This window comes from Mobula hypostoma, chromosome 4 (genome assembly GCF_963921235.1).
Source record: "Mobula hypostoma chromosome 4, sMobHyp1.1, whole genome shotgun sequence".
NCBI classification, from domain to species: domain Eukaryota; kingdom Metazoa; phylum Chordata; class Chondrichthyes; order Myliobatiformes; family Myliobatidae; genus Mobula; species Mobula hypostoma.
Window position 1 is genome coordinate 34,833,893 of NC_086100.1, and position 24,419 is coordinate 34,858,311.

General features: G+C 41.2%; 1 long non-coding RNA gene across 2 annotated transcripts in view; it reads right to left on the minus strand.

Annotated features, from left to right (window-relative positions):
* LOC134345235 (uncharacterized) overlaps positions 1–14,730 on the minus strand; it is a 39,143-nt gene extending 24,413 nt beyond the window's left edge. Inside the window, exon 1 of one of the 2 annotated variants that reach the window (XR_010017641.1) lies at positions 14,235–14,730. This is a non-coding gene — a long non-coding RNA (uncharacterized LOC134345235). The remainder of the gene's footprint in view (positions 1–14,234) is intronic. The other variant, XR_010017640.1, reaches the window with a different exon arrangement.
* Between the last annotated feature and the right edge of the window lie 9,689 nt (positions 14,731–24,419).

Consider the following 24,419-nt stretch of genomic DNA (forward strand, 5'->3'; position numbering starts at 1 on the left):
ATTTCTCCCCCTCTCATTTTCTTTCTCTGTCTCACTCTTTTGCATTCTATCCTCTTTTTCCTGTGTGGATTTAGAAAATGCTTACGCTAACACCTTCAAACACAATAAACAGTATTTCTTTATTCATCATTATACAATGCACATTTAAGCAGGAGTCACTCGAAAACAATCAACAATTTATCTTGTTCAAGAAGCTTTTATGATAATTAAAGCAACTTAAATGTTTAACTGATGAGGACTCTCAATATGTGGCGGGGAAATGCAGTACATAGCTGATACAGTGCTGTCTAAAGTACACGTAGCTTGGGTGTGATCCATGATTTATACAAAGAAACAAACCTTTAAGTAATAGCTAAGGCATGGAATACAAATTTCGAACCCTTTTTCCACTTTTGTACAAACTCCCAGTTTTCAGACAAATTTGCAATAAATTCAAATTATGCATTATGAGTTCTATGACATGTCTCTCAGTTTCTGTTTCTGCCAGTGTAGTGGGTTAGACTTTAAAATTCTTCAGAAAATGCTGTATCCATGATCAGTAGGGTGATAACCAGTTATCAATAGCTGACAGGCATAAAAAATAAATATAGATAATTTTTAAAACTCTAATATTCACACTTGCCTTAATCATCTATGCCTATCCTCCTTCATGTGCCAGGACTAAGTTAATGAAAATTTCTTAAAACTGTGGTGCCTGACTAATTGAAATAAAAGCAGAAACTGCTGAAATACTCAGCAGATCAGGGGGTATCCGTGGAAAGATAAACGGTTCCTCTGGTCTGAAGCATTAATTCTTGTTTGCACTCTATGGATGTTTGTTGTTTCCAGCAAATACCAGAAATTTTGTGCTAAACTACTAGCATTTCTCCACAAAATCCAGTCCTATTGAGGGGTCTCAGCCCAAAACGTTGACTGTTTACTCTTTTCCATAGATGCTGCCTGGCCTGCTGAGTTCCTCCAGCATTTTGCGTATGTTGCTTGGATTTCCAGCATCTGCAGATTTTCTCTTGTTTGCCGATGAATAATTGATAATTTGTTTGCATATAGCTTCTTTAAATATCAATGTAATCTTGTGTATTGAAATAGAAATCAAGCATATGCCCAAATATTGTCTGAATAGCATTTGGCACATGTTTTTAGAATTTCCACATGTGAGCTGGAACTATAAAAATAGAGCCAATAGGATAAGATTTTACAGACAAGCTGGGACTCAGCAGGATATGTTGAATTTATAAAGGTTCCAGTACATTTCAGAACACATGGAAGATTCTGCAGTCAAATAAAACCATAATTTATTTGGTCACTTTTTGATTTGAATCTTCAGGTACCTTGGTTCCCTCAAGAAACTGAAAACAAGAAGAAGTTCAAGGAAGAGAGATTTGCAACAAGTTAATTGAAACATAAACAAACAGATTTTCTGTAAAAATAATGCATACTCACATTTTACACATTACATTCAAACACATTCATAACAATACACAGGTATAAGGCCTCACATAATTGTCAATGATCAAGCTAGAAAACTGGTTGAATAGAAATTTTAGACAATTGATTAATTAGATGCTGCCCCCAATGGCTTCTCCATCTAGTAAGGGTGACTATTTTTGTGTTTCTAAAACTGTATCTTTTCCAATTCAATACCATAGCTTTCCTTCTGTTTCAAACCATTTTTGTGTAACATTGATAAAATATGCAAAATAAATTGCACAAAAAATTAGAGAGAAGAATATCATTCATGAGATGATAAAAACATAATTATTAACTCAACTTTAACAAAATTATCTAAGATGCAGCTTTATCTAGCAAAGGAAATTACCATCAAGCTAAATAAGATGATGTCCAAACACAACCAAGATCTTTGTCATAGAGACAGGTTATAAGAAGGAAAGAGAGGTGGAAATGCTGAGAGAACTTGAGAAGAAATTCCAGAGCTTGTGATCTTAGGGTCGTAAAGAAAGGTTTTGGCACAGAGACCTTCATTAGTCAGAGTATTGACTGCAGGATTTGGATTTTTTTTGGAGTTGTATGAGACATTGATGAGGCAGAATTTGGAGTATTTAGTGCAGTCTTGGCCACCAACTTTTAGAAAAAATATCAAAAAGATTGAAAGAATACAGAGAAAATGTACAAGGATGTTGCTGGGACTTCAGAACTTGAGCAATAGAAAAAGGATGACTATTTTCTGGAGTGTGGAAGATTGAGGGGAGGTTTGATAGAGGTATATAAAATTATGAGGGGTATAAATAGGGTAAATGCAAATATGCTCTTTCCACTGAGATCTTGTGAGACTGGAACTAGAGGTCATAGGTTAAGGGTGAAAGATGAAATATTTAAGGGAGTCTGAGGGGGATCTTCTTAACTCAGAGGATGGTTCAAATGTGGAATGAGATGGCAGTGGTGGATGTAGGTTCGATTGCAAACTTTAAGAGAAGTTTTGATAAATACATGGATTTGAGGGCTTTGGAGGGTTATGGTCTTGGTGTGGTTCGATGGGATTAGGCAGAATAACAATCTGGCATTGACAGGTGCTGTAGTATTCAATGACTCTATGACATGGAGACACATGATATACTGAAGATATTGCAGAGAAAGATTTCCTTGTTTGCGGCTTTACTATGTGAGAGAGATGTTATCATAGTTCTCCAGAACAGGAGCTTCCTTTCCATTGGTCCAAAATGTTGTGGGGAGAGAAAAGAAATGTTTTGTCTAAAAGAAAAAGAAAAGATTCCATTTTCAAGATCAGAAAGGCAAAGGACTTCTATTTCAGATTTCAGAAGTCAATAAAGCTGGGTCTGTCAATAGATAGTTGCCAATATTACTGAAGACACAAGTGACTACAGATGGTGGAATCTGGAGCAAATCCTTCAGCTGAATGCTCATTTTTCCAGATTCCTCACGATGGATTATTTGTTGCCAATGTCATTAGTTTCAATGAACAGGCAATATCATGAATTGACCTTTAAAACATTGAAGCAACATTCTTTTTGCTCCTTGAATAGGCACGAGTGAATGGGTAATTACCAACCCGATTACATTTATAGGCTAACATGAAAACTGAAAATGCAGGATCAAACAAGAAGGCAATGAGAAAGAAAAGTACCACCAAGATGATTCAAGGTACAGTGGATTTATTTAACATATGTTAAAAATCACACTCTGGATTTATTGCATTTTGTTTTTTTTTCTATTTTTGACTTACAGGTCACAATGACCATGTTGCCAACAATAGCTCAGTGTGCAAATTAAAAAATAATGACTAAAAAACGCTTGATTTAAACTGATTTTTATCTTTCTGAGTATCAAAACAGGAAGTTGGCTGCACTAAATAGAAAGTGATCACTTTGAATTTGTACTCTGCTCACTTTCTGCTGTGAGGTTACTACAATGCGTACGTGACAAATTCTCTGAAACAAGCTCTTCCATTTATTGCCTCTCTGTATGCAGGTCACAAGTATGAGATTTCTTTTGCAATTGCTCAGAGTGGAGCTCTATGGTAATGGAAGTAAAATAAAGAATAGAGTTATTTAATCTCTCTCTCTCCTGGGTCCACCCTTTGTCATTTTGGATCATTCCCTACTTCTGTGATGCTGACCAGATGAGAATCACAAAACCACTCTGGTTGGTTAGTGGTAAGTAGCAGATACAGGCACTGCCATGTTTATGCATTCATGTCCAAGAAAGCATTGATAGTGAGGTGACTGATAGCAAAATCATCTTTGCCATTAGTTTGCCATCGAATTTTCAACAGTTACCTCTTCTAATAAAGCTTTATAACCTTTTATTTTCTCAGATAAATTCCAATCTCATTGAGAGAGACTAAAAGACATCTTTAAATATTGTGGCATGCTGAATGGTATTTAGAAAACATTCCAACCATTCAGAGGAATTCATCTATTTAGGTGCTTTTGATGGTGGTATTTGATTTTTACCACTCTCCTCCGAATTGCACCCCTCAGAACACAAATTCCAATTTTTATTATCAACAACTTGTGGGCATAATCAAACTGTAAAATCATACAAGCACCATTGTGGCTCATCTTTCAATCTGAGAGTGTTATTTGTAGTGAAGCTGCATAGTTTGATGCAAGCGGTGATTAGTCCTGGATACAAGACTGAAACTAAGAGTGTCTTGTATGACATTACAGCTACGTGCTCCCAGGCCACATTTCGTTGTTTATATGTTCCAGATGTTTCCTTGAATTATCCACTTTGATTTCCTTGTGTAAAGCTGGCAATCCTATCTCTGAGAAATTGGTTTGGATAATGATATCCTCTTCTCTTCATGTACATTAATCACTAAATAAATAAATGGGTTTCTTGAAATATTTTCAACCCACTTGCTTCGATTTACACTTTTGATGCCTGTTGAGATTGTAATCAAATATATAAGCTCATTCCAATCTGTTAATATTTCCTGTGCATTTAATGTTGTTCAAAAAAATAAGATTGGTTTAGGAAGCTATCATTTACATATGATCCTCTCTGCTAAACATTAAAACGACAATTCCCTAGCATTGAAATTTATAGGAATTTATAAATTTGAAATTTATGAATATGTAAATGTATGTGAAGTATTGTTAAAGTGTAAAGTTGACTGTAATACACTTGTCATAGAACGAATGGCAATATGTGGAAATCTGAGGTGACGCTGGCAATTACTGATTTTTATGTTTTAGAGTAGCTTTTAATTTTCTATTAGGGATTTATGGAGACTCTTGTGTACAACAACAGAGGCAAGATAGAATGTGGCTGGCAAGGAGAAACTGGGATTTATTTGTTTACTTCTTAGTGTCACCATTCATTAAGATGTATGTCTTTAGTTCAGACAGAAATAGGCTGCTCTGGCTGTCTCATCACTTTCTTTTCTTCCTCTTGGCCCACTTTTCCAGTTGTTCCTGGCAATGGCTGAGCTCTCCGAATAGGAATGCTGTAAAAAGTAGCCCTCCATGAAACCTAGGTCTTAAGGAGTGGTGGAGTTTAAGTTCAGTTAATTACCTGGTTTACTTGTAAAGGAGATCTGCTGTCTTTACCTGGTGTTTTTTATATGTGACTCCACACCAGTTAGGTGGACTGATCTGCCAGCCACTCAGTTGTGCCATTATCACAAGAGAGAAATAATAAAAGTACCTGACATCAACTTGGGCACTGAATTCAGATATCGTTCTTATTCCAGATGATCTTGCAAAGTTTTTCTTATAAACATAGTCATACAATCAAAGAGCGCTACAGCACCAAAACTGGCCCATCTAGTCCATGTTGAACTATTATTCTGTCTAGTGTCATCCATCTGCATCTGGACCACAGCACTCCATACCCCTTCCATCCATGTACTTATCCAAATTTCTCTTAATTAGGGATTCATACCTAAATTATGAGAGCTGTCCCACAGACTAGTTAAATGACATGCTGATGCATCTCTACTTGCAGAATCACACTTTGACATACGTTGAAAGGAGTTGCCCTTGAAATCCTGAAGTCTCACAGTATCATGTCAAATATCAGTAAGTATTCCTCCTTATTGCTATATTCCCTCAGCCGATTAATTTGAATTCCTCATAGTTGAACTTGGTGAAAAAAAGTTGAAAGCAGCAAGAACACAGAAAGTACTCTGGGTGGGGAACTTTAATGCTCAGCTCCACAAGCGGCTGAGTTAGACAAGTTCGGGTGACGTGATTCCCAACCTTGATCTAGGATGCAGTGAGCAAAGCAATTGGAGAGATGAAACTACTCAGCCTCGATCTTCCTGTGCCAGTTGCTTCTCTCCATGTCAGCATTAGTAGAGGTGAACAGTGTAGCTGCCAGGAGAGAGGCATCAGACTTGGTACGCCCCACGGGGACGGTGAGTCAGGGCGTCCAGGCTGGAGTTGGTGCTGCCCACCCCTGCCCAGTGTTCCCTCGACAGAAGACAGGCTCTGTTGTGGTTGTCTGCAGATTTTGGCAGCTTGAGTTTGGACTCTTTTATTGAGTGGCTGTATCTTTCTATTTGGTACGTGCTATGTGTGCTTTGTGCTGTGTGCTGTGTGTGACTGTGTTTTGCGCCTTGGCCCCAGAGTAATGCTATCTTGTTTGGCTGTACTCATGAGTATTCATGTATGGTTGTGTGACAATTGAACTTGAATTAAATTGATTACCCTTCACAATCCTTGTAGACACTAAGTCCATCTTCACACTGAGGATACGTGTACCAAATAGGATAGACTTGGAACAGATCTAGCAGCTCAAAAAACTGACCTTTCATGAGAGTTAATAAAGGCAGGAAAGTACATCATCACAGTTTATAACTTTATGAAATGGTTTATTTCTAAATCCACCATTATTATCAAAACAGTATTAACCCCTGTTCAAAGAAGAGTTCAGAATGGTATGCCAGAGTAGCAAGCACATCTAAAAGCAAAAGTGTACCAGGCATGTGAGGCTGCAATACAGGACTCCACGTGTGCAAAATGGCAAAACAGCATGTAATAGAGAGTGCTAAACTATCTCAACGAAAGGGAATCAAGTTCTGCTGTCCAGCTACATGCAGCATTGAATGGTCGAGAACAATTAAGCAGCTAATGGGAGGAGGAGAACCACCGTCGAAAATCCCTACCTTCAATGCTAGCGATGCCCAGCGCATTAGTATGGAAGATTAGCTTTATGTGTCGCATATACATCAAACATAGAGCGAAATTCGTTGTTTGTGAAAACAATCAACGTAGTCTGAGGATGTGCTGGGGGGAGCCCTCAAGTGTCTCCATGTTTTGAGCTTACTAACCCTAACCGTGTGTCTTTAGAATGTGGGAGGAAATCTACAAAGTCACAGGGAGAACATACAAACTCCTTACAGACTGGTGGAAATTGAATCCCAATCGCGATTGTTGGCACTGTAAAGGGTTATATGAACTGATACACCGCTGTACTATACGGGTACTAAAGACAAGGCTAAACTTTTTACAACCTTCTTCAGCCAGAATTGCTCAGTATTGTATTTATCTCAGCTTCCCCAGCACTACACTGTCCAGTCTCCATTCAAATCAACTCACTTTGCATGATCTCAAAAAATGGCTGAGAACACATCAATGACCTACTAACGGCTCTCAGACCAGATAACTAACTAACATATCAAATACAGAATTAGACGTACCTCTGGCTATGAATTGAGACACAAGAGGTTCTACAGATGTTGGAAATCTTGAGCAACATGCCCAAAATGATTGAGGAACTCAGCCGGTCAGGAAGGATAAATGGATGGAGATAAATACTCAACGTTTCAGGCCGAGACCCTGCAAATGACCCAAACTACTGACAATTCATTTTTCTCCACAGGTGCTACCTGACCTCCAAAGCTGGGTTCCTCCAGCATTTTGTTACATGGTGCACTTTCGGAAAGAACACAATATAGACAAAAATGTCTATATCCACTTTGCCTGCTCTCTTGCTGATTGAAATGTAGGTGAAGTCTTCTTTCTTTGAGTGTAACATTTGGCTGACCTTCCTAAAGCAGAGTAAGCAACTATCAGAATGGCATGGACAAGCCAGAGCTGCCTGATAAAGGCTCTGACATTGGAAAGCTGAAAATGAACAACCTTGAACTCCAGGGAGAGGACAGTCCAGAGGTAGTTGTGAAGCAGCCAGTAATGTTACATAAGGCCCAAATTCTGCCTATTGATGAATGAAAAATATGAGTTGTTATTAATTGGCTTTTTCCCTGGAGCTGGTGGCGATGAGAAATTTACCCAGGCATTGCAGTACGAATGGATGACTTAATTGCTATTAGAAACGCCAGTCTTATGGCCACAAATAGGGCAAATTTTCAAAGAGAATTTATCACCAGAACTCAACATCAATTGAACAAAATGAAGCACATAACACACACAAAATGCTGGAGGAACTGAGCAGGCCAGGCAGCATCTATGGAAAAGAGTACAGCCGACATTTCGGGCCAAGGCTGGAGTTCCTCCAGCATTTTGTGTGTGTTACTTGGATTTTCAGCATCTGCAGATTTCCTTTTGTTTGAAAATGAAGCACATACTATTTTGAATGCAACATAAACTGAAAGAAAATTTAAACATAATTTTTGTTTGTTACTTATCCATTTTATGAAATGAAATGAGCATGATTTGAATTATTGCCGTTTACTTTGTTATTAAAAACTTGTAACAGTTTTATTTTATGCAGATAGGCAAGTACATAGCTATCTCCTGTGCAGATTCTTTTAGTGACGTCAAGGATAGTTTCTGTGAGACAAAATAAGATCCCTGCAACTTTCTGAATATCATTACAATTACTCTGCTCTTCTTCCTGCATAACTGACCTGAAGAAACAAAAAGTTTTTTTAATTCAATAAACTAGCTTTGCATCAAGTATTTTTGGGAACACTTTGCAAGAACCACAACAGTGCATTGAAGAGCTAACCAAGATTACGTGCCAAGATCACCAGAGTGGGACTTGAGTCTGCGACTTTGTGGCCCAGTAAGAGTGTTAACTCAGGGGAGATGTTGATAGCCTAGTCAAAGATAATACGGATGAAAATGCATCTATTTAAACCAGCGGTTCTCAATTCTTTTTTTATGCCATGGAGCCTTACCATTTACTTGGGGCGGGGGGGGGAGGGGGTCTGTGGACCCCAGTTTGGGAATCCCTGATTTAAACCATGGGAGGATATTTTCTAATAAAGTGTGGGAATGAAGCTGCAAGCCAGTAAAACAGTACTCAAAAGAACATGAAGTTCAATACTATGAACAATGGTGGACTTTCCTTATCTGTGAACGTTATTTTTAACAAGCAACACTGCAACCACACAGAGTACAGGTCCTGTTCTTGATGACAGATGGATAGAGGCATGGATTCCCACCGATACATAAAAAAGGCAATAGCACTCGTGCCCTTTCCCACGTGCCATTCATGATTTTTATAAATGACCTGAATGAGGAAGTGGAGGGATGGGTTAGTAAATTTGCTGATGACACAAAGGTTGGAGGTGTTGTGGATAGTGTGGAGGGCTGTCAGAGGTTACAATGGGACATTGATAGGATGCAAAACTTGGCTGAGAAGTGGCAGAAGGAGTTCAACCAAGATAAGTGTGAGGAGGTTTATTTTGGTAGCTCAAATACAATGGCAGAATATAGTATTAATGGTAAGACTCTTGGCACTGCGGAGGATCAGAGGGATCTTGGGGTCAGAGTCCAGAGGTCACTCAAAGCTGCTGTGCAGGTTGACTCTGTGGTTAAGATGGCATACGGTGCATTGGCCTTCATCAATTGCAGGATTGAGTTTAGGAGCCGAGAGGTAATGTTGCAGCTATATAGGCCCCTGGTCAGTCCCCACTTGGAGTACTGTGCTCAGTTCTGGTTGCCTCACAACAGGAAGAATGTGGAAACCATGGAAAGGGTGCAGAGGAGACTTACAAGGATGTTGCCTTGATTGAGGAGCATGCCTTATGAAAATAATTTGAGTGAATTCGGCGTTTTCTCCTTGGAGCGACGGAGGATGAGAGGTGATCTGATAGAGGTGTATAAGATGATGAGAGGCATTGATTGTGTGGATAGTCAAAGGTTTTTTTCCCAGGGCTGAAATGGCGAACACGAGAGGGCATAGTTTTAAGGTGCTTGGAGGTAGGTACAGAGGAGATGTCAAGGGCATGTTTTTTACGCAGAGAGTGGTGAGTGTGTGGAATGGGCTGCTGGCAACGGTGGTGGAGGCGGATACGATAGGGTCTTCTAAGAGTCTCCTGGATAGGTACATGGAGCTTAGAAAAATAGAGGGTTATGAGTAACCCTCGGTAATTTCTAAAGTAAGGACGTTCGGCACAGTTTTGTGGGCCAAAGGGCCTGTGTTTTGCTGTAGGCTTTCTATGTTTCTATGTTTCTATACCCATTTCAACCCACTAAGCACACTAGGGTGTTAGTGATGGGTGAGAGGTGTCATGCTGAGGTTCTTCATTTTCTCCACAGTAACCTTCACCCTAATGATCACTGTAAATCAAGTCCCATAGACTCAGCTCCAACTGCTGAGAAATTGCTGCTACTCTAGTAATCCCACAGTCGTGTTACTGCTATGCCTGAAGCCAACAAGCCTGGGAGGATTTCCAAGCATTGCAGCTGTCACTCAAATATCAGCCCTATCCCATTCCATATAGTGAGGTCGCTTCCTAATTAGGGAAAAGTGAATGCATGGGCCTGTTTAATGGAAGGCCTCAGGCAGATGTAAACTTAACACATGGTCACCACAGGACAGGGCTCTGGAGAGTGATGAAAGGACATGCTGACAATGAGGCTGCCAAAGGCAGATTCCTTCAGCTACTTCCTGGAATGCAGGAGTTGCCCTGTAAAGAGAATCTAAATAAATTAGATGCATATTCTTTAAAGTTCAGGAAAATGACAGGTAATTTTATTGAATCAATCCAAGGTTCCTGTCAGGTATTTGAGACCATAAGACATAGGAGCAGAATCAGGTCATTCAGCCCATCACGTCTGCTCCACCATTCCGTCATGGCTGATCCCAGATCCCACTCAACCCCATACACTTGCCAACTCGCCATATCCTTTGATGCCCTGACCGATCAGGAAACGATCAACTTCCACCTTAAATATACCCACGGACTTGGCCTCCACCGCAGTCTGTGGCACAGCATTCTGCAGATTCACTACTCTCTGGCTAAAAAAATTCCTCCTTACTTCTGTTGTAAAAGGTCTCCCCTCAATTTTGAGGCTGTGCCCTCTAATTATGGTTACCTATCACAATAGGAAACATCCTCTCCACATCCACTCTATCTAGTCCTTTCAACATTCGGTAGCTTTCAATGAGATCCCCATGCATTTTTCTGATTTCCATTGAGTACTGCCAAATGCTCGTCATATGTTAATGCCCATTCCCAAAATCATCCTCATGAACCTCCTCGGGACTCTCTCCGATGACAACACATCCTTTCATATATATGAGGCCCATAACTGTTGACCATACTCCAAGTGCGGCCTGACTAGTGTCTTATAAAGGCTCAGCATTATCTCCTTGCTTTTATATTCTAGTTCCTTTCAAATAAAGGCCTACGTTGCATTTGCCTTCTTTACCACAGACTCAACCTGTAAGCTATCCTTCTGGGAGTCTTGCACAAAGACTCCTAAGTCCTGCTGCACCTCTGATGTTTGAAGCTACCCCCCATTTCATTAATAGTCCGCACTATGGTTCCTTTTACCAAACTGCGTTATCATACATTTCCCAAAACTGTAATCCATCTGCCACTTTTCTACCTATTCTTCCAATTTGTCTAAGTCCTGCTGCAATTGCATTGCTTCCTCAGCACTACCTACTCCTCCACCTATCTTTTTATCATCCACAAACTTTGCCACAAAGCTATCAATTCCAAGATCCAAATCAATGATAACCAATGTGAAAAGTAGCAGTCCCAATACTGACCCCTGAGGAACACCGCTCATCACAGGCAGTCAACCAGAGAAAGCCCCTTTTATTCCCACTCACTGCCTCCTGCTTCCTGCCTGTCAGTCATTCCTCTATCCATGCCAGTATCTTTCCTGTAACACCATAGGATCTCATCTTGTTAAGCAGTCTCATGTGTGGCACCTTATCAAATGCCTTCTGAAAATCCACGTAAATGACATCCACTACCTTTCCTTTGTCCACCCTGCTTGTTACTTCCTCAAAGAACTCTAACAGATTTGTCAGGCAAAGTTTCCCTTTACAGAAACCATGCTGTGTCTTCCACGGTGAACACAGATGCCAAGTACCCATTAAGTTTATCTGCCATTTCTTTGTCCGCTATTACTACCTCACCAGTATCATCTTCCAGAGGTCCAATATCAACTCTCACCTCCCTTTTACTCTTCTTATAACTGGAAAAAGCTTTTGGTATCCTGCTTTATAATATTGGCTAGTTTGCCCTCATTTTTCATCTTTTCCCTTCTTATGGCTTCTTTAGTTGCCTTTTGTTGAATTTTAAAAGCTTCCCAATCATCCATCTTCTACTTGTACAACCTTTACTTGGCTTTTATGCAGTCTTTAACTTTCCTTGTCAGCAACGGTCCCCTACCCCTGTCATTTAGTAACTTCTTCTTCTGTGTGATAGCTTGTCTGTGCCTTGTGAACTTTTCCCAGAAATTTCAGCCATCTCTGCTTTGCCATCATCCCCGCCAGTATCCTCCTCCAAACCACCTGGGCAAGCTCCTCTCTCATGCCTCTGTAATTCCTTTTTTTCCATTGTGATACTGATATATGTAACTTATGCTTCTCTCTCTCAAATTGCAGTATAAATTCAATCATATTATGATCACTGTCTCCTAAGTGTTTCTTTACATTAAGCTCCCTAATAAGATCTGTGTTATTACACAACACCCAATCTAAGATAATCTTTACCCAAGTAGGCGCAAGCACAATCTGCTCAAAAAAAGCCAACTTGCAGGCATTCAACAAATTACCTCTCTTGCAATATGACACCAACCTAATTTTCCCAATCCCCTTTCACATTGAAGTCCCCCATTACAATTGTGTCATTACCCTTATTACATGACTTTTCCAGCAACCTTTGCAATCTCAACCCCACATCTTATCTACTATTTGGAGACCTATATATGATTCCCATAATGGCATTTTTACCCTTGTAGTTTCTTAATTCCACCCACAAAGATTCACCATTCTCTGACCCTACGTCCCTTCTTGTTAAAGATGAAATTCCATCTCTTACCAACAGAGCCACACACCACTTACGCCTTGCTGCCTGTCCTTACAATATAAACTATATCATTTGATGTTAAGCTCTCAATTATAGCCTTCTTTTAGCCAAGACTCAGTGATGCCCACAACGTCATCTCAACCAATCTCTAATTGCGCCACAGGTTTGTCCGCCTTACGCCGAATGCTACGTGCATTTAAATACAGCACTTTCAGTCATGCATTCTTTGCCCTTTTGAATATCATCTTTGTGGTACAATTTAACTATTTAACAATATAATTTTGCATTTGTATCCAATCATTGCCTTCCTTACGTTTATGTTGCATTCATCATCTACTTGTAAATCTGCTGGCCCATCCTCAGCTCTATCATACAAATTAATATTGCCATATCAATTTAAACCACTCCCAACAGCTCTAGTAAATCTGCCTGCAAGGATATTGGTCACCCTCAGATTTAAGTGTAACCTATCACTTTTGTACAGGTAAACAGAAAATAATCTGCAGATGCTGAGGTCAAAGCAACACTCACAACATGCTGGAGGAACTCAGCAGGTCGGGCAGCATCCACGGAAAAGATTGGTCGAAGTTTTGGGCCGGAACCCTTCATCAGGACACAGGGTTCCATCCTGAAACATTGACTGATCTTTTCCTTGGATGATGCCCGACTTGCTGAGTTCCTCCAGCATGTTGTGAGTGTTACTTTTGTACAGGTCTCACCTGCTCCAGAAGAGGTCCCAATTTCCTGAAATCTGAATCCCTGCTCCCTGCTCCAATTCTTCAGCCACGCATTTATCTACCACCTCATCCTATTCCTATCCTCACTGTCACATGACACAGGCAGTAATCCCAAGATTACTACCCTTGAGGTCCTGCTTCTCAGCTTCCTTCTTAACTCTGTATATTATTTTTTCAGGACCTACTCCCTTTTTCTACCTATGTCATTGCTACAAATATGTACCACGACTTTTGGCTGCTCACCCTCCTTTTTCAGGATATTGTGGACGCGTCCAGAAACATCATGGACCCTGGCACCTGGGAGGCAAACTACCATCCGTGCTTCCTTTTTGCGTCCACAGAATCGCCAATCTGTCTCCCTGACTATAGAGTTCCCTTTCACTGCTGCCAACCTCATCAGTTCCCTACCCTTCTGAGCCACAGGGCCAGACTCAGTGCCACAGGCACGGCCACTGTTGCTTCCCCCAGCAGTACCCAAAATGAAGTATTTATTGTGGAGGAGGATGGCCACAGGGGTGTTTTCCACTATCTGACATTCGCCCTATCTATCTGTCTCCTGCGGCCTTAGAGGTTTACCTCCCTGTAGCTCCTGTCTATCACTGCTTCACTTTCCCTAACAAGCCGAAGGTCATCCAGCTGCCGCTCCAGCTCCCTAACAAGGTCTCTAAGGAGCTGCATCTCGATGCACCTGGTGCAGACGTAGCCATCAGGGAGGCTGAAAGTCTCCTGGAAATCTTACATCCGACATTCAGAACGGAACACCGGCTCTGTAGACATAACCCCAATTCTCTCAAGGTTTAAATAAGAAATAAGGAATGAATTTATCTACTTACCTTGCCTCCGCCTGTTCTCGCCGAAGCCCTGTTGACACAGAGTCTTACCACCCTGCCTCAGACTACTACGATGATGACCGCTCCCATGATGATTGCCTGCTAGGCTGTACCTCTCTTTCACAGAGACTGGCTTTTTAAAGCTTTAGCCAGACCTGCACGGGAACGCTTCTGTTGCATCTGCGCAGTACTCCAAACAGTGGGAGAATTACAAAACAAGGAGACAGATTTACAAGGGAATAGTTATTTAAAATTGAGGTTGTTGATACTTCCTCAGGGAGGGAGATGAATTTCTGAAATTCTTGGCCAAAGATTTGCCAAGGCTAGATCATTGAGAATACAAAGAGCAAGTGGATAAATTTTCAAAGATCAGGGCATGGTACAACTATAGGAAGCTGGCACAGAAGAAGAGGTGAGATCAACCACGGTCATATTGAATGACAGCACAAGTGTGACAGGTCATGTGCCCTACTCTACTCCTGCGTCTATTTTCTTATCTTATTTTCTTTCATTACCAACACTAATAGAAACATAGAAAACACACAGCACAATACAGGCCCTTCAGCCCACAAAGCTGTGCCGAACATGTCCCTATCTTAGAACTACCTAGGCTTTACCCATAACCCTCTATTCTTCTAAGCTCCATGTAGCCATCCAGGAGCCTCTTAAAAGACCCCATTGTTCCCACCTCCACCACCGCCGTCGGCACCCCATTCCACGCACTCACCACTCTCTGGTAAAAAACTTACCCCTGACATCTCCTCTGTACCTACTCCAAAGCACCTTAAAACTGTGCCCTCTCATGCTAGCGATTTCAGCCCTGGGAAAAACCCTCTGACTATACACACAATCAATGCCTCTCATAATCTTGAACACCTCTATCAGGTCACTTCTCATCCTCCATCGCTCCAAGGAGAAAAGGCCGAGTTCACTCAACCTATTCTCATAAGGTATGCTCCCCAATCCTGGCAACGTCCTTGTAAATCTCCTCTGCACCCTTTCTATGGTTTCCACATCCTTCCTGTAGTGAGGCGACCAGAATTGAGCACAGTACTCCAAGTGGGGTCTGGCCAGGGTCATATATAGCTGCAACATTACCTCTCGGCTCTTAAACTCAATCCCACAATTGATGAGGGCCAATGCACCGTATGCCTTCTTAACCACAGAGTCAACCTGCGTAGCAGCTTTGAGTGTCCTATGGATCAGACCCCAAGATCCCTCTGGTCCTCCACACTGCCAAGAGTCTTACCATTAATGCTATATTGACCTACACTCCCTGTAGTACACAGCCAAACTTGACTGCTTGCAGATCCACTGATGGCAAATAAGCACATCACACAGAATAACTGGTACGTATGTGAATCGAAATCACGGGGCAAAGTTGAATGCTAGAGATTGAAACATTGAGGTTGAGTTGATCTTTGGCAAGACATCGATGTCTCTGTGCAGAAAGTTCATCACATTGCTCTGTACATACTCAGCTGTCTATTCAGGCAGTCGCAAGTAATCAGAATACCATAATGCTATAACTAAACTAATCACACAAAAGGATCATGAACTTGAACTTGGCTAGCAGCCTGAAGAACAAACACTCAGTGTTCCACCCCCTAATTTTGTCAATGATGATTGGATAATGAGTAGAAATCGACATTGCAGCTTTATAAGAGTTTAGTTGTTTAACCCATTCCACCTTCCATTTGAGTTATTCTGACTGCATAATGATTGCTGATTCACAAAGCAACCTAAAAGAGTCCAGCAGACTCACTGAAATCAGTCCAATCTACCAGGGAAGGTAAAATTCCATGACTCGGTCACTGTAACTTTGAGAGAACTGCAAACAAAAAATGAGAAAAGCAGGTTAATAAAGTCTTTTTCATGTTCTTTCAGAGAACTGTTGCAGAAAATCATTTCCTAAATAGCTGATTACTCATTCATTGTACTCTCACCCTGTGTGCAGTAAGGCTTGTCATAGAACTTATTTATGGTACTGTGTTTTAGATAAGATTTTAACCTAAAACCCATTCTGCCTTTTCGGGTAAGCTAAGCTATGAAAACATGGAAATTGTCCAGGTATACTGGCCAAAGTTACCCTCCAAAATGCTCTAAGTTAAAAGCAGATTATATATCATCCTTATCAATGTTGTTGGGTCTGCCCATGGTAGTTGCAACACTGATCCACCTATCAATAGAGACTGTGTTTCAAACAGTCTAAATTATTTTGAAAAACTTGAGGATCCAGAAAGCTTTTAAAAAAGAGCAAAGACATATCTCAAAATAAAAATGTCAATATCACAATGCTAATAATGTATTTTTCTTTCATAGTACAGGAACAACAAAAGTGACCTTGTTAAGTCCTTGCATACTGCTCCTAGAGGTTCATTAATAATTGCCTTGGTGGCTGAACTGCCTGGAATTTGAAAGCTGTTCTGCTGCTGCATGGCATAACTCCATCATTATCACAGGAGGTAAAAATAGAACCATCCCAAAGAAGGTATATTACATGCTAGTTCTGACAAAGAATCTTCAAGCTACAACATTATCTCTTTCCAGAGATGTTGCTTTAGCTACTGAATATTCAATCACTTACTATTTTTATTTCAGATTTCTAGCATCTACATTCTGTTTTAAATTCCATGAAATATACTTGCAGATGCCTAAGTTAATGCTATAAAACATTTGTGACAGTTTACGTTATAAAATAGTGACCATCTGCATTTTGAGGCAAGTGGTCCCAGTTTCGATTCCGGCTGCCTGCTTACACACCTTTCATCCGTACTGGGTTAAGCATTGAGCTTCATAAAAGAAAATGGAGACAAGTGCTATAGAAACAGTGAGGCTGCCACCTGATGTGCCTCAAGGCATGGAAAGGAACAACAGCAACAACAACATTATAAATGGTCCAGTTCCTTTTATCATGTTTGATGTTTCAAAATGGTTGTAATAATAAAAATTCAGCGAAAGCATTAATTTCCAATTGACATCTAAAAGACAAGCCTTCTTTGATGTGATGTGATGCGATGGGAAGTTGTGTTTTGTTTTTGTGCAGATGGAAGAGGGTTTGGGGGTTGATGCTCTTGTTGCGTTTTGTTCGTTTTTTTGGTGTGGAGGAGGGCGATTGAGGATTGACGTTCTTGGTGCTTTTACTTTTTTTATATGAGGAGGGGGTTGGGGTTTGATGATCGTGTTGCCGTTGTTTTTTTGTGCGGGGGTTTTAAATGGTTTTCTTTGCTTTGTGGCCACATGGAGACCATAAATCTCAGAGTTGTATACTGCATACATAGAAACCATAGAAACTGCAGCACAGAAACAGGCCCTTTGGCCCTTCTTGGCTGTGCCGAACCATTTTCTGCCTAGTCCCACTGACCTGCACACGGACCATATCCCTCCATACACCTCCCATCCAAGTATCTGTCCAATTTATTCTTAAATGTTAAAAAAGAACCCGCATTTACCACCTCGTCTGGCAGCTCATTCCATACTCCCACCACTCTCTGTGTGAAGAAGCCCCCCCTAATGTTCCCTTTAAACTTTTCCCCCCTCACCCTTAACCCATGTCCTCTGGTTTTTTTCTCCTCTTGCCTCAGTGGAAAAAGCCTGCTTGCATTCACTCTATCTATACCCATCATAATTTTATATACTATCAAATCTCCCCTCATTTTTCTACGCTCCAGGGAATAAAGTCCTAACCTATTCAACCTTTCTCTGTAACTGAGTTTCTCAAGTCCCGGCAACATCCTTGTAAACCTTCTCTGCACTCTTTCAACCTTATTAATATCCTTCCTGTAATTTGGTGACCAAAACTGAACACAATACTCCAGATTCGGCCTCACCAATGCCTTATACAACCTCATCATAACATTCCAGCTCTTATACTCAATACTTTGATTAATAAAGGCCAATGTACCAAAAGCTCTCTTTACGACCCTATCTACCTGTGACGACACTTTTAGGGAATTTTGTATCTGTATTCCCAGATCCCTCTGTTCCACTGCACTCCTCAGTGCCTTACCATTAACCCTGTACGTTCTACATTGGTTTGTCCTTCCAACGTGCAATACCTCACACTTGTCAGTATTAAATTCCATCTGCCATTTTTCAGCCCATTTTTCCAGCTGGTCCAAGTCCCTCTGCAGGCTCTGAAAACCTTCCTCACTGTCTACTACACCTCCAATCTTTGTATCATCAGCAAACTTGCTGATCCAATTTACCACATTATCATCCAGATCATTGATATAGGTGACAAATAACAATGGACCCAGCACTGATCCCTGTGGCACACCATTAGTCACAGGCCTCCACTCAGAGAAGCAATTCTCTACCACCACTCTCTGGCTTCTTCCATCGAGCCAATGTCTAATCCAATTTACCACCTCTCCATGTATACCTAGCGACTGAATTTTCCTAACTAACCTCCCATGCGGGACCTTGTCAAAGGCCTTACTGAAGTCCATGTAGACAATATCCACTGCCTTCCCTTCATCCACTTTCCTGGTAACCTCCTCGAAAAACTCCAACAGATTGGTCAAACATGACCTACCACGCACAAAGCCATGTTGACTCTCCCTAATAAGCCCCTGTCTATCCAAATGCTTGTAGATTCTGTCTCTTAGTACTCTCTCCAATAACTTACCTACTACTGACGTTAAACTCACCGGCCTATAATTTCCCGGATTACTTTTCGATCCTTTTTTAAACAACGGAACAACATGAGCCACTCTCCAATCCTCTGGCACTTCACCCGTAGACAGCGACATTTTAAATATTTCTGCCAGGACCCCGCAATTTCAACACTAGTCTCCTTCAAGGTCCGAGGGAACACTCTGTCAGGTCCCGGGGATTTATCCACTTTAATTTTCCTCAAGACAGCAAGCACCTCCTCCTTTTCAATCTGTACAGTTTCCATGGTCTCACTACTTGATTCCCTCAATTCCATAGATATCATGCCAGCTTCCTTAGTAAATACAGACGCGAAAAACCTATTTAAGATCTCCCCCATTTCCTTTGGTTCCGCACAAAGCCGACCACTCTGATCTTCAAGAGGACCAATTTTATCCCTTACAATCCTTTTGCTCTTAATATACTTGTAAAAGCTCTTTGGATTATCCTTCATTTTGACTGCCAAGGCAACCTCATGTCTTCTTTTTGCCCTCCTAATTTCTTTCTTAAGTATTTTCTTGCACATCTTATACTCCTCAAGCACCTGATTTACCCCCTGTTTCCTATACATTTCATACAACTCCCTCTTCTTCTTTATCAGAGTTGCAATATCCCTTGAGAACCAAGGTTCCTTATTCCTATTCAATTTGCCTTTAATCCTGACAGGAACATACAAACTCTGCACTCTCAAAATTTTCCCTTTGAAGGCTTCCCACCTACCAATCACATCTTTGCCAGAGAACAACCTGTCCCAATCCACGCTTTTTAGATCCTTTCTCATTTCTTCAAATTTGGCCTTCTTCCGGTTCAGAACCTCAACTCTAGGACCAGATCTATCCTTGTCCATGATCAAATTGAAACTAATGGTGTTATGATCACTGGAACCAAAGTGCTACCCTACACAGACTTCCGTCACTTGCCCTAATTCGTTTCCTAACAGGAGATCCAATATTGCATCCCCTCTAGTTGGTCCCTCTATATACTGATTTAGAAAACTTTCCTGAACACATTTTACAAACTCTAAACCATCTAGACCCCTAACAATATGGGAGTCCCAATCAATGTATGGAAAATTAAAATCCCCTACCACCACAACTTTATGTTTCCTGCAGTTGCCTGCTATCTCTCTGCAGATTTGCTCTTCCAAGTCTCGTTGACTATTGGGTGGTCTGTAATACAATCCCACTAATGCAGCCATACCTTTCCTGTTTCTCAGCTCCACCCGTAAGGACTCAGTAGACAAGCCCTCTAATCTGTCCTGCCTGAGCACTGCTGTAATATTTTCCCTAACAAGCAATGCTACTCCCCCACCTTTCATTCCTCTGCCTCGATCACATCTGAAACATCGGAACCCTGGAATATTAAGCTGCCAGTCCTGCCCCTCCTGTAGCCAAGTTTCACTAATTGCTACAACGTCATAATTCCATGTGTCAATCCACACCCTCAACTCAAACTTTGATAATAAAGGAACTTTTGAACTATTGAACTTTTGATAACAAAACAATATCAAACCCAGCTTTGCTTTTTGGACACATGTAAGATTGGATAGTTTTTCTCCTTCAGACCTTTGGAGATAAGTGGAAACGATGTACCTTCATGATAAATATGATGTATGCACCTTTCAGAAAAGAAGATTTCTGAAAGATTCATAACATGTTACCTGGACCTAACACAAGGAAATCTGAAGATGCTAGAAATTCAAGCAACACACACAGAAAATGCTGGTGAACGCAGCAGGCCAGGCAGCATCTATAGGAAGAGGTACAGTCGACGTTTCAGGTCGTGACCCTTCGCCAGTCCTGCTGTGTTCACCAGCATTTTTTGTGTGTGTTACCTGGACCTAAACTGTTTTTGGAAATTAATGCCATTCTAAGCAATGGAAAATAAAATCAGACAGTTTATGTAAAATCTACAATCTCATCATGTAAATCAAAAATATATTCCATGATCATGAAATTGGATTATATGGACATAGAAACCCTACAGCACAATACAGTCCATTTGGCCCACAAAGCTGTGCCAAACACGTCCTTTCCTGAGAAATTACCTAGGGTTACCCATAGCCATCTCTTTATGATTGCTTGATGTTTTATGTGTTTTGTGTCAGATGCTGAGTCTATTTTCTTCCTAACACTGCACTGGTAAGGATTCCAGAACCCATGACAACTGGCCACACAGTTACTAATATGTTTTGTATTCAGAAATAGTGAGGTGTATTTAACATGGTTGCCTCAATTCCGAACTTCCAACCTACTCACGCATCATGTTTAAAGGAATCAATCATGCCTGATCAGTCATGCTTCACAATTTCTATCATGTTACTGCATTAAGGAGGCCATAGAGGCACTCTGTTCTTTGGGAACAGAATTTACCTATGCATAAGATTGTGTGAACGTAGCAGAATTACAGGCTTTCGGATTGCACTCAGGCCTGACTCACAAGAGATTCCCGGGATTGTCATAAACCATTTCACCTCTGATGCACAGCTGACCTGCGATGCACAGCCAATCGATGATCGGAGTTACAATGAAGTAGTCATCCCTAAGTTGAGGTGGGTAGCTGGGTGACTGTCAGGGAGAAGAAATGGGAAGTCGAATAGGCAGTTAGCACAGAGCACCCGTGGCCGTTCCCATCAATAATTAGTATACAGTTTTGGATATTGTTGTGAGGGATGGCATCCCAGGGGGATGTCACAAAGACGAGGTTATTGGTACTGAGCATGGGTCCATGGTGCAGAAAGGAGAGAGGGAGGAGAGAGGGAGAAGAGGGGAGCGGTAGTGATAGGGGCCTCAGTAGTCAGAGGAACAGAAAGGTGATTCTGTGGATGTGAATGTGACACCCAATAGTATGTGGCCTCCCAGGTGCCAGGGTCAGGGATGTCTCAGATCATGTCCACAGCATTTTTGGAGAGGGGGGAGAGAGCAGCCAGGTGTCTTGTACATATTGGTACCAATGACATAGGAAGGAAAGGCAATGAGTTCATGAAGAGAGAATTTAGAGAGCTAGATAGAAAACTAAGAAGCAGGACCTCTAGGGTAGTAATTTCTGGTTTGCTACCTGTGCCACGTTCCAGTGCAGGTAGAAAGTGGATGATTTGGCAGATAGATATATAGCTGAGAAGCTGATGCAGGGGACAGGGCTTCAGATTCTTGGATCATTGGGATCTCTTCTGTGGGTGGTATGACCTGTACAAAACGGATGGGTTGCACCTGAACCCGACCAATATTCTCATAGGCAGGTTAGTTAGAACTGTTGGGGAGGGTTTAAACTAATTTGGCAGGGGGATGGAAATTGAAGCAAAGAGACTCAGGATAGGACAGATGGTAAAAAAGCAAAGATAGCGTGCAGTCAGACTGGCAGGAAGGACAGGCAGATGATAGGACAAACTTGCAGCCAGCAGGGTGAGTATCAAAGCATTGGGGATGCAGAATCAAAAAGGGTAGAAAACACAGTATTCAAAGAGTTATATCTCAATGCACAAATATAAGAAATAAGGTGGATAATCTTGTTGCACTATTACAGATTGCCAGGTATGGTGTTGTGGCCATCACTGAATCGTGGCTGAAGGATGGTTGCAGGTGGGAGCTGAAAGTCCAAGGTTGCATGTTGTACCAGCGGGCTAGGAAGGTAGGCAGGGGGTAGTGTGGCTCTGCTGGTAAAGAATGGCATCAAATCAGTAGAAAGATGTGACATAGGATCAGAAGATGTTGAATCCTTATGGGTTGAGTTAAGAAACTGCAAGAGTAAAAGGATCCTGATAGTAGTTACATACAGACCTCCAAACTGTAGCTGGGATGTGGACTACAGATTTCACTGAGAAAGAGAAAAGGCGTATCAAAAGGGCAATTTTATGATAGTCATGGGAGATTTTAACATGCAGGTAGATTGGGAAAATCAGACTGGTAATGGATCCCAAGAGAGTGAATTTGTTAAATGCCTTTGAGATGGCTTTTTAGAGCAGTTTGACATTGAACCTTCTAGGGGATCAGCTACACTGGATTGGGTGTTAAGAAATGAACCAGAGGCAATTAGGGAGCTTAAGGTAAAAGAACCCGTAGGAGACAGTGATCACAATATGATTGAGTTCAACTTGAAATTTGATAGGGCGAAAGTAAAGTCTGACATAGGACTATTTCAGTGCAGTAAAGGAAATTATAGTGGTATGAGAGAGGAGCTGGCCAAAGTAACTTGGAAGGAAATGCTGGCAGGGATGACAGCAGAGCAACAATGGCTCAAATATCTGGGAAAAATGAGGAAAGTGCAGGATAGATGTATTCCAAAAACAAAAAAACTACTCAAATGGCAAAATAGTACAACCATGGCCGACAAGGGAAGTCAAAGCTAATGTAAAAGCAAAAGAGAGGACATACAACAAAGCACAAATTAGTGAGAAGATAGAGGATTGGGAAGCTTTTAAAAACCTGCAGAGGGCAACTAAAAGAGCCATTAGGTGGGAAAAGATGAAATATGAAACCAGGCTAGCAAACGATATCAAGATGGATAGAAAAAGCTTTTTCAAGTATATAAAAAATAAAAAGAGATATAGAGAGAGTGGATATAGGACCAACTAGAAAATGAGACTGGAGAAAAACTAACAGGGGACAAGGAGAAGGCAGGTGAACAAAATGAGTATTTTGTATCAGTCTTCATTGTGGAAGACTTTGGCAGTGTGCCAGATGTTGAAGGGTGTGAGGGAAGAAAAGTGAGTGCAGTTACTATTACAAGGAAGAAGGTGCTTAAAAAGCTGAAAGACCTAAAGGTATATAAGTCACCCGAACTAGATGAACTGCACCCTAGGGTTCTGAAAGAGGTAGAGGTAGAGATTGTGGTGGCACTAGTAACAATCTTTCAAAACTTATTGGACTCTGGTATGGATCTGGAGGACTGGAAAACTGCAAAAAGTCACTCCTTTCTTTAAGAAAGGAGGAAGGCAGCTAATTATAGACCAGTTATCCTGACCTCAATGGTTGGGAAGATATTGGAGTCAATTGTTAAGGATGACGTTATGGAGTACTTGGTGACACAGGACAAGATAGGACAAAGTCAGCATGGTTTCCTTCAGGGAAAATCTTGCCTGAAGAACCTGTTGAAATTCTTTGAGGAGATTACATGTAGGATAGATAAAGGAGATGCAGTGGATGTTGTAAATTTGGATTTTCAGAAGGCCTTTACAAGGTACCACAATTGAGGCTGCTTATCAACTTGAGGGCACATGGTATTACAAGAAAGTTACTAGCATGGTTAGAGCATTGGCAATTGGTAGGAGGCAGTGAGTGAGAATAAAAAGATCCTTGTCTGGTTGGTTGCCAGTGACTAGTGGTGTTCCGCAGGCGTCAGGGCTGGGACCACTTCTTTATATACTGTTTATCAATGATTTAGATGATGGAAGAGACAGTTTTTTTTACCAAGTTGACAGATGATACAAAGATTGGAGGAGGGGCAGGTAGTGTTGAGGAAACTGGTAGCCTGCAGAAGGACTTTGACAAATTAGGAGAATGGGCAAGAAAGTGGCAAATGAAATATAAGCAACAC